The sequence below is a fragment of the Nilaparvata lugens genome, chromosome X, assembly GCF_014356525.2.
Source record: "Nilaparvata lugens isolate BPH chromosome X, ASM1435652v1, whole genome shotgun sequence".
In the NCBI taxonomy this organism is placed as follows: Eukaryota; Metazoa; Arthropoda; class Insecta; order Hemiptera; family Delphacidae; genus Nilaparvata; species Nilaparvata lugens.
In genome coordinates, this window is record NC_052518.1 from 86,323,657 (window position 1) to 86,337,135 (window position 13,479).

Here is a 13,479-nt window from a genome sequence, read left to right on the forward strand (position 1 = left end):
AAAGTCGAAAACATTTTTTTAATTTCCAATAATTGATAGATACCCAAAAGTCAAATTCTTTTATATTAACAGCCCATTTTTTATATTCTCAAGAGAAGGGATGTTTAAAACCTTTATGGTCGCTCACACCATTAGCATCCACCGACCTTGCCACCCACTGAAGCTTGCAGCTCCTGAACACATGCCTTGTATCCCCAAAAATTCCCCAATGTAATGCTTTTTGTCTGTCATCTTGAACTTGAAAAATTTCATTTCGTGAAAACTGTACTTGTTCTATAGTTGTTATTGTCTCTCTAAGGGCCATTTGCACAGTGACAGTTTAAACGAAAATTCCATCTTAAACTGGATTAAATCCATATCAAGTCTCGTTTGTTATAATGTGTTACATTTTGAGTTTAAGCCACCAGCTGATTAAATTCAGTTTAAGCTTTGACTGTGCAAATGGCTCTTAATTCGGTAATTCCCTTTCAACTGATACAGCTCATTGGGGTTTTCAGGGTAATCTCCTAGATTTCTACATTTATTGAGCATGCTTGACTTATTATGCAACCTCAAATAAATAAATAAATCAACTCTATTAATCAACTTTAAATGCATAAAAAAACGGTGCTTGTACAATTTTTTTCCTTTACATATTCTGACAACATGAAAATCTTAGTTTATTGACAATGCTCTACAAAATGTTTTGAGTTATGTGCAATACAAGTTCACGGAGCCGGTCGCTGGTTGATTCAAACAAATCTTGAATCATTATTACAAAGACGAAGTATGGCAACGTTTGATGGACCTTCATGAGGAGTGAAATTTATTTACTATATGAGAATTGGCAACACAGCTCAGCGGACCAAACATAGGAGCACATTTCACGCAGCAATTATAATATTGAAGGACCTTCTTGAGGAATAAAATTTGCATGCAACTCTAATGTTGGCGCCAAATCACTCAAGACCCAACATAGGAGTAGATTTTATATAGCAGAATTATATAAGCACTTTGGAGGTTAGAAAGGACCATCATGAGGTGAATAACTTTACAAGGATCTAGATTAATTATGGATGAATATATCATAAATTGAGTGGAATATAACCATTCAGCAAGTCAAGTTCTTCAGGTATAACATAATAGTTTCATTTTGTGACTATCTGATCAAATTTAAAATGGGGGGTCCTGGGGAACTACATAAGAGTTGAAATTTTACTGGACCTACAACAGGCACAAAAACGTAAATATATATATATAGCACATAACAGAAGACACTTTAAAGTTTGTAATATAAATTAAATCAGGAGACACGATATAAATAGATTGAAAACACTTAAAAACTTACATTAGAAATGGGGGGAAATTTTCGGAGACTGATTCTCCTTTCTCAACCGAGCAGTCCAGAGACTCGGTCTCCGAAAATTCCCCCCCCCATTTCTAATGTAAGTTTTTAAGTGTTTTCAATCTATTTATATCGTGTCTCCTGTTTTAATTTATATTACAAACTTTAAAGTGTCTTCTATATATATATATATATATATATATATAATATATATATATATATATATATATATATATATGTGGATCGGGAATATTCCCAGTGGGAAGGAACTTATGATTTGGCAATATTTCCGGGAATATTTCCGAGCCAAGAAATTTTGGGAATTTAAGGGAATTTATGGGAATTTGAGAGAATTCATAAAATTGCTTTATAAATGATTGCAATTGATCAATCCCTCTCATATTTTACATCAATATAATCAATAAATCATCATTCTATTTGATATTGATCAAGCTCAGCCACATTTAACATTGATATAATCAATAGATCATCATTCTTGGAGCTGAGCCTGTTTTTGCTCACTCACTCACTGGCTTCTAAATATATAGTCTTCTTAATACTTGTATAGTCCAGTCAATGAAAGATTATAGAGGGAAAATTTTGGAACAATTTTTGACCCCGTAGCTCTTTTAAGGGTAGTAAGGGGGTAAACATATCAAAAGTCTTCACTCCTACCCCCTGTTTTAAGGTGGTGGGGGGTGGTTTAGAAGTGCCATATTTTGTTTTTTTGCATATATCTAGAACAATATGCACCTTTCGAAAATTTTCGTCGAACACAATCATAATATTAAAGTTCACAAATTATCCTACAAGTTTCATTTCCAACATTTTTCCATATCTCTCATAGTTTTCAAGGTATGAGCTCTCTAAGGTATCACATTTTTTAAGAAAAACCCTTCCGGCTCCGATTTTTTCATCTTTTTGGCCTTATAACTTTTTTAAGATTCATTGAAAAAATCCGTGCTAATCATGGGATCATACAGCATTATATTCTCTTCAATTTCATCTATGGTCTAACTATATTATACATCTCCCAACGATTGTTGCAGCCTTTATAGTGTTGAGTGTGGAATCTTCAGTTTAACAACAAAATATCAATTGTCAGGGAAATTGGGAGGGAATGTTTGGAACACAATATTTGACTTCGCATCTTTGTTTGAACTAGTTAGAAGGTGAACATATCAAAAGTCCTCATCCCTACTCCTTGAGCTTAAGGGGTGAGGGTAGTTTAGGTAGTTTAGTAGTTGCATGTTTTTATTTCTGGCTGACACGCATGTAACTGGGAAACAATGCATTTCAGCGACATGGCTAACTGAGTAAAAATGATGCTAGATCAATTTCCTACAAGTTTTGAACAGTAGAGTTTTGTGATATCTTCTTTAGTTTTTGAGATATTCACTTTTGAAAGTGTAAAATCTTTGAAAAGACAGTTATTCTTCCAACTTTTTGCACTTTCAGGGCAGATTACTCAACAACAATGCATCGAAAAAATGTATTTTTTCACACAGGGGGTAGGAGTGAGGACTTTTAATATGATTACTCCTTTACTATCATTAAAAGAAGAGCTATGGGGTCAAAAATTGTGTCCCAAAATTTTCCTTCTATAATCTTTCATTGACTGGACTATACGAGTATTTAAATGACAGTGAGTTGTAGAGCATTCAATTCTCTTCAATTTAATGTATTATTTCATCATTTTATGCTTTCAATCAATTTTTATAGCAGTTTTAGTGTTGAGTGTGGTAGGAGTGAGGACTTTTTATATGCTTACCCCCTCACTATCCTTGAAAGGACTGCGAGGTCAAAAATTGGGTTCCAAACTTTTCCCCCTTTTGAGCATTAGTCATCGTTGCCTGGACTAGTATCTTATTACAATTTAAGTGAGCCTCAATGACTCTTGAAAAGTTGTGAGCTGTGGAATTATTTTCTTTTTAATATTGAATTAAACTCGAGTATGCTCCTTGTTTTAGTTTAGCCTATTTTGCTGTATTTTATAATTTCTAATTTTTGGATATTCTACTCTAACTTTATTTAGGGAGTCAATTATTTTTGTGCGGAGAAATTGAATAAAATCAATTGCAATGACAATTAAATTACCCTCAATACTTTTTTGACTTTGTTTACCTGATTTACAGGCATTTATTAGTAAGTAAAAACAGGGTGTTCACTGATTCAGGCTCAGAAAATTCCCGTACAATTCCCGTACATTTCCCGTATATTTTACGTTTTTCCCGGTTTTCCTCGCTGGTTAAAACACATGATTAATATGTGAAAATGTAGGTTGGGGGGGGGGGGCTTATGGGGTTACTCAGAAGGGGGGTCAATTTGTAAAAATATATAATATTCTTAAATAACAATTTCAAAAGTGCACAAGTATGTATTTCATAAAAATGTAGCACCATTATACAATTATAACTGTACACTGTATTTCGAATAATATAAAAAAGGCAATTTAGAAGAAAAAACGAAACTCCAAACCTACCCTTTACCCATTGAAACATTATAGTCCAGTTACTACCGGTATATACATTGGTGTTTGCAATATATATTGTAGGTAGTTCTGATTTTTCAATATATTGTTTGGATACATTAGAGAAGTCTAGAACCAATTTTGCATGTAAAATTTCCAATATCTTCCGATAGCCACAATTTAAATGTATAATTAAATATCCCTCTGGTCGCAATTTTGTGCTCTTCAACCTGAGACCAGAGAGCGCACAAATTTACGCTCTAGGGATTACAAACTAGGGATTTTGAATTATACATTTGAATTGAGGCAATCAGAAGATATTGTAGATTGAAAACTAAAATTCATTAAAATTAATTATTTTGTTGAAATTTTACTCGTTTTTGTAACTCAGAACACAATGGATATAGAGAGCTCCGGATGATTTCATTTTATCCAAAATTTTATAATCTGAAAAAAGGCGAGAGCAAATTTAACTTTCCGACAACTAAGCTGAAATAAGCTGAAAACTAGAAAATGAACCAAAAATACGAGGTGTTTGGGCCATTCTGTATCTAGCACAAGGAAATTTTGCATGCAAAAATTGGTTCTGGACTTCTCTTATGTATCGAAACAATAATTATAATCAAAAATCAGAGCTACAATATTATATTGAAAGAACACCCCTTTTTTCATGTCTATATTGACTGGACTAATATTAAACATATGTGTGATTTGATTTACTATCAATAATTACAACACCGATAATGCCTACACCAGATACGGAACTATACCTCAAATGGATATAAAAGTATTTCCACACATGCCGAACCAAACCTCGAACAGCGTAGCGAATCATACAATCTGCCGTGCATCGAACATTAGCCATATTGTCCCATAACGTCCCTACTAGCCGCTCTTTTAACCGTTCTTTACTACGCCATTCGCTGTACTTTCAAGCCAATCAGATCCCTCGATTAAATTCGCCGTGCAGCTTGCGGTCCAATTTTGGCTATCCATCACAAGTGGAAAACATATGAATATTTTCACGAACATTAAAGGCCGGAACACATATAACCGCACCGAGCCCGCGCCGACTTACGTCCGAGCTAAGCCCGCGACACGGTGATGGTAGTAGGAGAACACACATATCCGTGCGACAGCCGGGCAAAAGCAGTTTCTCAGTTCTGTAGAGCTACTGTCGTCTGATTACTGAATGTTCAAATTTTTTTTCAAATTCAAATTCATTTATTTGCCATAAAATAATACAGATTGATAAAATAAATATTCTAACTTACAAAATGGCACTACCGGCAAAGAAATCTTGTGGGCCGGCAGTGAGTTCGAACAACTAGGTACAGCAAACATGTCAATAGAAAGGAAAAGAGCTTATTCAAACCACTAGAATAACTAAAATTATGGAAACCAGGTCACATCTCAATACTTACAAACGATAAGACAAAGTAACAAAATCACAAGCAAACTCAAAAAGACCAATTCAAGGAAGCCATGACAATATTTTTTAAAATTTATAACATAAGAATGAAACACTACATAATGGATATAGATAATTTAAAATAAACATTTATCCTAATCCAATCCAGTATAAGATTCATTATGGATTTTGTAATTCTATTAATAATGAAATTAGTTGGGACTTTATTTATAAACAAGTAAGACTGATATTCAAACTGACGTCTACATACACTTAAGCTGGTAAAGTAAATATCAAATTGTAATGGATTGGAGGGACGCAAATTATATGGATTATTCCTTAAGTTGAATGTATCACTATTCTTATTAATGAATAATATGATTCTTTTAACATATGTTTGCCTCACTGTAAGCACCTGGAATTCTTGAAAAAGAAGTCTACTAGGGTACAATCTTGGCCTGTATAATGTATTAAACTATTGTTAATAATATAACACTATTAAAAGCTTGTTACATCAGATTTGAATTTATATGCCTTCTGCGTCTACACTTAATTGGTTTTAAATTTAAAATTCAAGATACAGTCACGGGTTTCTTCTTTTATACATTTTGTTGTTTATTTTATTATTTATTATATTATGTCTATTATACCTTTGGCTTAACTTATTTGGTTCTACTTTTACTTTTGGTTTAACTTATTTTTTCGTTGAACCATATTTCTCATCACTTTGATCGTACAAAACTGGAAAATTTCGTATCTCTTCAATAAGTATGCCGCACCGTCACCGTCAAAAAGTAAACTGAACTAGTCGATGACGGCGCGGGCAATAAACACGGTGACAGTGGTGGCGCTGTGCGGTGTGCGGTAGTAGGCCTACGTATCCCAACATGTTTGAAAGCCTTTGTCTTTTCACTCGGCGCGGGCTCGGTGCGATTATGTGTGTCCCGGCTATAATACAGAACAGGCCTCTTCTCATTTTATTTAATCTATATTTTGAACAATTCATTGTCATGAATAATAAATTTATAGGAATCGATAAATAATGTTTAATGCAAATAGAATAACTTCTGAAAAATTAATGATAGGATAAATTTCAATCTTAAAATATTGTTGACCAAGAACTCAGTATCATGACAATTATTTCCTTTTAAAATTATAATCATTTTGTTATTTTTAAACTAATAATTAATTTCATCAACTAACCATAAGTTGACTGGAATAGATTCTGTAATTTCCATATCCTATTTATTTTAATGAATACTACAGCATATACTACTAACTGACAAAAAGTGACACCTTTATAAATATTTTCCACTTGCCATCGATTTTCGTTGGTAAGAACATTGATCATTGTTATTTCACAAAAAAGTGGGTAGAGTTGAATAATTTCCCCCAAAAGGTGTCTGGTTTGGTCTACGTTTTGGCAACCCAAAAAAAACTTACTTAGGTGGATAGGACCTTTTTAGACTCAACAATATATACTATAATAAAGTAAAGAACTGACTTATATTAGTAAAGGATAGGAAAATTATGTTTGACACATCATCACGTCTGAACTACTGGACTGATTAACTTGAAATTTTGCACATAGATTCTTAATTAACCAAGGATGGTTATAAGCCTATTTTAAATTCTTCAAATTTTCATTACATCGAGTTTTCAGTTTGTCAAGTTTTAAAATAGACCCTTGCGGAGCACGGGTTACCTACTATAATAAAGTTTTGATCAAGGAATAAGGGAGTGCTATTTTCATTGATTTGCAACATTCAGAACAGTAGGTACTGAACTCTGCACGATACTACACATCGTTTTTGGCCGACTGCACAGTGCGTCAGTCTGTCTATCAGTGACTTAATGATTTAAATGAGAAAGTATTAAAATTATAATTATATAAATATATCATAGAGATTTACAATTTATTGATGCAAATATAAACACATCAAAGAATGCGTTTTCGCATTGTGGGTACATAACCATCATTATTGGCACTACAGCCCATGTAGAGCCTTAGCCTTCACAACCACATCCTTCCACCCCTCTCGACATTCTGCTGTTCTTCTCCATCTTCTCACACCCAGGCTTTGCAAATCCTCCTCCACATCGTCAACCCACCGCTTTCTTGGTCTTCCTTGTAATCTTCTTCCTCCGGGTTTGCCTTCCAGCACCATTCTTGGCACCCTCCCTTCCGGCGTTCTGCACACATGACCAGCCCATCTCAGCCTCATACTTTTCACAACAGATAAAATACTGGTCTCTTCAAACAATCTTCCTAGTTCCTCGTTTGTTCTCATCCTCCATATTTCATTTTCCTTGATTGCTCCAAAAATTCTTCTTAAAATCTTTCTTTCCCATCTCTGAAGCAGACCTTCTTCTCGTGTAGTCAATGTCCAAGCTTCGGCCCCATATGTCACTATTGGTCTTAAAACTGTTGTGTAAATTTTTATTTTGCCTTTTTTTGACACATTTTTGGACTTGAGGATATTCTGCAGGGCGAAATACACCCTATTTCCGGACATTATCCTAGCATCCACTTCTTCCGCTACATTATTCTCTTCCGTTATTAGGGTGCCCAAATACTCTTGAATGATTTCACTTTCTCAAAGGTTCTACCTGATAACTGTATCTGTGTTCCATCATTCACTGGCCTCCTGGACATAACCATCACTTTAGTTTTCTGCATATTAATTTCCAGGCCTACTTCTCTTGCCTCATGTTCCAGCTTTTCATAGATCTCTGTCAGTTCCCTCCTGTTTCTTGCTAGTATGGTCACGTCATCTGCATAAGCCATTATTTTGCACATCCGGTTGAAGAGTGTGCCCCCGGGGTTGTTGGTGGTCACCTTTCTGATAATATTTCCAGCACTGCATTGAATAACATGGTTGACAGCACATCTCCTTGCCTCAGTCCCCTTCTTACCTCAAAATCATCTGTAACACTTCCATCAATTGTTTTTGGTAGAGAGTTAGTGGGGAGGATATTTTTAATATTCTTTCCGAAGAATGGACATTGATATGTCCAAACCTCCGCCAATTTATGTAGATGCATAACAATATAATTATTATCTATAGTTATTATATTACAAATTGCTTTTTCATATCATATACAGTTCAACAATTATTTTCTTAGTCTATATCATGTAAATTCATCTATAATTTTGCTGTATTGTAAGCTATTGTATATAAGTGTATAAGACAGTATATATTGTAATCTACATAAATAAAGTACTCAATCAATCAATCAATCAATCTTGACCACAGCTCTGCTTCCTTTCATCGGCATACTTATGAGACGGATCAGCTTTGTGGGGACATTTAACTCTCTAAGTGCCTCATACACTTTCACCCTACTGATAGTGTCATTGTGGGTACATAATTAAAAACAAAAACATTAAGCAGATGAAAAAAGTTTACCCAATATGTTGCTTATTTAAAATAACCCTGACAAGCAAGGTGGATAATATTAATTTTTCGTGATAGGTTATTATAACTACACTGAATACTTTTGTTACCAAATATATCATAATATCCTAGAAGCTATTGATTGAATTCTGAAATTGGTTTTACTTTATTTAGTACCTATCGATTAAAAATGGATAATCAATTATTAATTCACAAGAAAGTATAATAAGAGTATCCAAATCAAATAATATTCTAATCATGTTTGGAAAAAGTCAGTGATTGGAACGTAATATATGTCTTGAAATTATTTCAGATATCATTGACACTACGAAAACTGATGATTTGAAGCCGATATTAGTAAAATGAATCAACAAAATTGATGATTCATTATTAAAATTGAAAAAGATTCACCACTTGACAGAATTTTATTATTTGAATTCGCTGAGCGGTTCGCTGCACGGCGCGCTGCGCATCGAATTGCACGGTCGCTGCGCTGTTCCTGGTTTGATTCGGCATGTGTGAAAATACCTTAATAATGAATATTGAAAGAAAACCAATTGTTCCTATAGAATCTATCGATACACGGCACCGATAAAACGCCGTATCGATACATGATATTATTTTATAAAACGCCACATCGATACGCCAACCTGCATCATCCATCATCATCATACACCACTCATCCACTGGCTAAATTTCAACTCTGTATTTAATTAATAATTAGCTAGTTGACGAAAGTGTCAAAAAATCCCGTATCTCGAAAAAATTCCCGTACATTTCCCGCCCAAATGAAATTCACGTACAATTCCCGGATTACCCGGTTTTCCCGCCGCGTGGACACCCTGAAAAAAATCTTATTCAACTTGAAAGACATGAAAGTAGCATGATAATAGTGGTGCAATTGAATGATTTATTGAGTGTTCATTTCTCCTTTCGGTTTATGAACTTCAAATTACTGTTTTCTTTGAACTTACTACAATTTATAAGTTATTCATCCTTATATTTCTTACATAAATCTGTTGTATAACAGGTGATTGAGACCTTGTGTAACAAAAAACGTCTTTTCCGGTCATTTTTTATGAAAGAAAGCATAAATTTCCTCAAGTTCTCATAAATTCCCGGGAATTTATGATTTTTGGGAATATTTCCTTTAAATTCCCTGGGAATATTTCCTCGATCTTAAATTCCCGGGAATTTCACATCACTATATATATATATATATATATTATATATATATATATATATATATATATATATATACTACTTTTCTTCTTCGTCTCTTCTCCCCTGATTTTTCTCTATTCTCTCTTCCTCCTGGATAGAGCTTTCTGCTATATTATAATTATAACAATAAATCTGTCATTTTCTAATTATCTACTTTTTTTCTCTTAATTGCATTTAGTGATGTAAAATTCCCGGGAATTTAAGATTGAGGAAATATTCCCTGGGAATTTAAGGGAAATATTCCCAAAAATCATAAATTCCCGGGAATTTATGGGAACTTAAGGAAATTTATTATTTCTTTCATAAAAATGACCGAAAAGACGTTTTTTGTTACACATGGTGTCAATCACCTTATGATTTTCGCAATCAATTATGTAAGAAATATGAGGATGAATAACTTATAAATTGTAGTAAGTTCAAAGAAAACAGTCATTTGAAGTTCATAGACTAAAAGGAGAAATGAGCACTCAATAAATCATTCAATTGCACCACTATTATCATGCTACTTTCATGTCTTACAAGATGAATAAGATTTTTTTACTTACTAATAAATGCCTGTAAATCAGGTAAACAAAGTATTGAGTGTAATTTAACTTACATTGCATGATTTTATTCAATTTCTCCGCACAGAAATAATTGACCCCCTAAATAAAGATTAGAGTATAAATCCAAAAATTATAAATTAAAGCAAAATAGGCTAAACTAAAACAAGGAGCATACTCGAGTTTAATTCAATATTAAAAAGAAAATAATTCCACAGCTCACAACCTTTCAAGAGTCATTGAGGCTCACTTAAATTGTAATAAGATACTAGTTCAGGCAACGAATGCTCAAAAAGATATAGAGGGAAGAGTTTGGAACCCAATTTTTGACCTCGCAGTCCTTTTAAGGATAGTGAGGGGTAAGCATATTAAAACTCTTCACTCCTACCATACTCAACACTAAAACTGCTATAAAAATTGATTGAAAGCATAAAATGATGAAATAATACATTAAATTGAAGAGAATTGAATTCTCTGTCAATGAACTCACTGTCTTTTAAATACTCCTATAGTCCAGTCAATGAAAGGTTATAGAGAGAAAATTTTGGAACACAATTTTTGACCCCGTAGCTCTTCTTTCAAGGATAGTAAATCGAGTGAGTAATCATATTAAAAGTCCTCACTCTTACCCCCTGTGTAAAATATACATTTTTTCGGTGCATTGTTGTTGAGTAATAAGCCCTGAAAGTGCAAAAAAGTTGGAAGAATCGTCTTTTCAAAGATTTTACACTTTTAAAAGTGAATATCTCAAAAACTAAAGAAGATATCACAAAACTCTACTGTACAAAACTTGTAGGAAATTTATCCAGCTTCATTTTTACTCAGTCATGTCACTGAAATGCATTGTTTCCCAGTTATATACGTGTCAGCCAGAAATGAAAATATTAAACTTTTAAACTACCCTCATCCCTTAAGCTTGAGGAGTAGGGATGATGACTTTTGATATGTTCACCTTCTAACTAGTTCAAAGTAAGCTGCTTAGTCAATTATTGTGTTCCAAACATTCACTCCCAATTTCCCTGACAATTGATCTAGTGTTGTTAAACTGAAGATTTTACACTCAACACTATTAATAACGGCTGCAACAATCGTTGGGAGATGCGTAAAATAATGAGACCATAGATGAAATTGAAGAGAATATTATGCCCTATGAGCTCATGATTAGCACGGATTTTTTCAATGAATCGTTAAAAAGTTATAAGGCCAAAAAGATGAAAAAATCGGAACCGGAAGGGGTTTTCTTCAAAATGTGATACCTTAGAGAGCTCATACATAGAAAACTATGAGAGATGTTGGAAATGAAACTTGTAGGATAATTTGTGAGCTTTAATATTATGACTGTGTTCGACAAAAATTTTTGAAAGGCGCATATTGTTTGAGAAATATGAAAAAAACAAAATATGACACATTCAAACCACCCCCACCACCTTAGCACAAGGGGTAGGTGTGAGGACTTTTAATAGGTTTACCCCTTACTACCCTTAAAAGGGCTACGGGGTCAAAAATTGTGTTCCAAAACTTTCCCTCTATAATCTTCCATTGACTGAACTCTATACAAGTATTTGAAAGACAGTGAGTGAGTGAGCATAAACAGGCTCAAAGAATGATGATTTATTGATTATATTGATGTAGAATATAAGTGGGATTGATCAATTTCAATCATTTTTAGAACAATTTTATAAATTCCCTTAAGTTCCCATAAATTCCCAAAATTTCTTGGCTTTGGAAATATTCCCGGAAATATTGCCAAATCATAAGTTCCTTCCCACTGGGATTATTCCCGATCCACATCACTAATTGCATTAATAATATTTTGTTCATGATACTATCGTTTATTTTGTTTAATTATCTGTATTATATCTAATTGCCTTAATACTATTTTGTTCATGATACTATCGTTTATTTTGTTTAATTATCTGGATATATATTTTGTAATGCTGTTTTTGTGCTATGGGTCTGTCGAGACCTAGCACAATATCAATAAAATCAATCAATCACTCTCTCTTTCTCACACAGACACACCAACTCTTGATTGACACAGCGTAGCAGTAGATAGAGAATTGAACCTTTATACTTAATACTGTAATGCCTCAACCAGCTCCCAATAAGTACGGTATAGAACTTTTTAAATCTTGTGTAATATATCATTTAAAATACTATGACAATTCATTGATTGAAAAAGGTTGTCATACTCGATATTATACTGTAAAAATAGATACAAAAACATTGTGATTCAATTTCAGCTTCCACAATAAAATTTCACACAAGTAGACAAAAATAATATTAAAATAAGTACATTTTTATTGAATAAATAATTGAAATATGTTTATTCTACAGCTAATAACAATTTTTGGGAAACTCTGGTATTAATATTTTACAGTACTATTACTTTCTTGCTATAAGTTCAACCAAATTCTTCATAGAAATAGAATTCTTCATTAAAGTGCTCACAGAGTTTTTATTTTCGACTATTTTAGAGTTCCCGCGAACCATTTTACTAATTCGAGGGCGTTAAATCTGAATTTGAAATTAAAATTTTGCTATCTCGATTTTTAGTAACTACACGCGCCCGGCCGGGAGAGCCTACACACTCACGGATTTCACCCGAGCCGAGTGGCGCCAGTAGCCCTGGACGGATTTGGCTCGGCTCGGCTCGGAAAAAAATCGCCTATAGTGAGGTCCACTTTATAATGGCAGTGGATAAAGATAGGAGAATAGCGATGCCGATTCTCTGCATCAATTAATTATATTTCTACACTGTCAAAAACATAATTGGCATCGTTGTGAACCTAGAAAAGGATAGTACCACCGGCTTTGTCGAATGATAGACAAGTATAGCAAAACCAAAGTTGATCAAATACTGTCATTATAACGTGGACCTCACTATATACACTCACGGATTTCGCCCGAGCCGAGCCAAAACAGGCCAAATCCGTAGGTATGTAGGGCCCTTTAGGGTATAATCACATTGGATGCGTGTATATGCAAAGCAGGTGCGGTTATGCATGACCAAGCGCGCAGATAAGAAACAAACTATGGAAAGAGCAATAGGAACACGCACAATGGAAGCGTGCACGTGCTATGAGCAGCTACAGACAAGTGACAGTTGT

At 33.8% G+C, this 13,479-nt stretch overlaps 1 long non-coding RNA gene across 1 annotated transcript in view; it reads right to left on the reverse strand.

The window, feature by feature from the left end:
- LOC120354501 overlaps positions 1-13,479 on the reverse strand; it is a 49,261-nt gene that overhangs the window by 35,035 nt on the left and 747 nt on the right. The window lies entirely within an intron of this gene.